This window comes from Rattus rattus, chromosome 3 (assembly GCF_011064425.1).
Source record: "Rattus rattus isolate New Zealand chromosome 3, Rrattus_CSIRO_v1, whole genome shotgun sequence".
NCBI classification, from domain to species: domain Eukaryota; kingdom Metazoa; phylum Chordata; class Mammalia; order Rodentia; family Muridae; genus Rattus; species Rattus rattus.
In genome coordinates this window covers 60969363-60970464 of record NC_046156.1, presented here as the reverse complement: position 1 = coordinate 60970464, position 1102 = coordinate 60969363, and the positions used below count along the sequence as shown (strand labels likewise).

The window sequence follows — 1102 nt, the reverse complement described above, 5'->3', positions numbered from 1 at the left end:
TCTGCCCCTATATTGCCTTTAATTTTAATTCCTCTTATTTCTTCTTTGATTAGACTTTTACTTCTGTCACCCACAGACTGACCACCTTATAAACACGGAGACAAACACCGAAGCATCCATTTGAAGTTAAAATTTGAAAATGGGGGATCAGAAATAAGAGGCGCGTGCAGCCTGAAAGAATTGATTTCCAGATAGAACGGGGTCAGGCGAGTCAGACGCTCACAGCTTTCTCTAGCATTAATTCTTGTATAAAAGCATTTGTTTTGAATGCGTGAGCTTTTAGCCAATAATAAGATCAAAGCAAAGCACACATCTTGTTAAAGAAATTAGATCTTTCTATCCTTCAAGGATTCTCCTATAGAGAGCATTGGTGGTTCAGTGGTAGAATTCTCGCCTCCCACGCGGGAGACCCGGGTTCGATTCCCGGCCAATGCAGAGTCTCTGTTTTCAAAATTTCTCAAATTTCTATTTAGTAAAGAGGGCATGGTGTCTGCAACAGTTAGATTTGAAATACTGCTGTTCCCAGACCAGACCAAAGAGTTCAACTTTAAAATGGCAGACCTCTGTGTGGTACTTAATGTAGACACCGAAAGTGATTGTTTTCTTCCAGCAGAACCTTAGAAATCCCAAAAGCTAGAAGGTTCATGCTTCCAGCTGGACCTTGAGCTGATCACTGGTTGCAATTCCCTATGGAAAAGAGGAAGCGGCTGCAGGAGGAATGTCCTGGGCAGATCCAGAGCCCTGGAAACCCAGACTATGAGGCACAGGAGCCAAAGGTCCTGTGTACCCTGGACAGACGAAGCCACTCTGTGTTCTCTGCATTTTCCACCAGCCTTTTAGAGTTCGAAGACTTTATATCCCAAGCAATACTTGGTAACAGAGTCAACGCAAAAACTATACCTTTCATAAACAAAACAAACAAAAACAAAAAAAGCAACAACAACAAAAAAACAATTTGAGTTTTTTTTTATATTTCTTAGCACTTGGGGAGGCTTTGAGGAAAGTGAACAACAGAAATAAGGTTATGGGCAAAACGGCTCAGTAGGGCAGAGAGCTTGCCACCAACTATTAATAACCTGAGTTCAATCCCAGGACCCCTTTG

The 1102-nt window shown here is 42.0% G+C and overlaps 1 non-coding gene across 1 annotated transcript; it reads left to right on the top strand.

The window, feature by feature from the left end:
* The first annotated feature begins 364 nt into the window (after positions 1-364).
* On the top strand, positions 365-435 carry Trnag-ccc. Its single transcript has one exon. It is a non-coding gene; the product is annotated as a tRNA-Gly (tRNA).
* The last annotated feature ends 667 nt before the right edge of the window (positions 436-1102 follow it).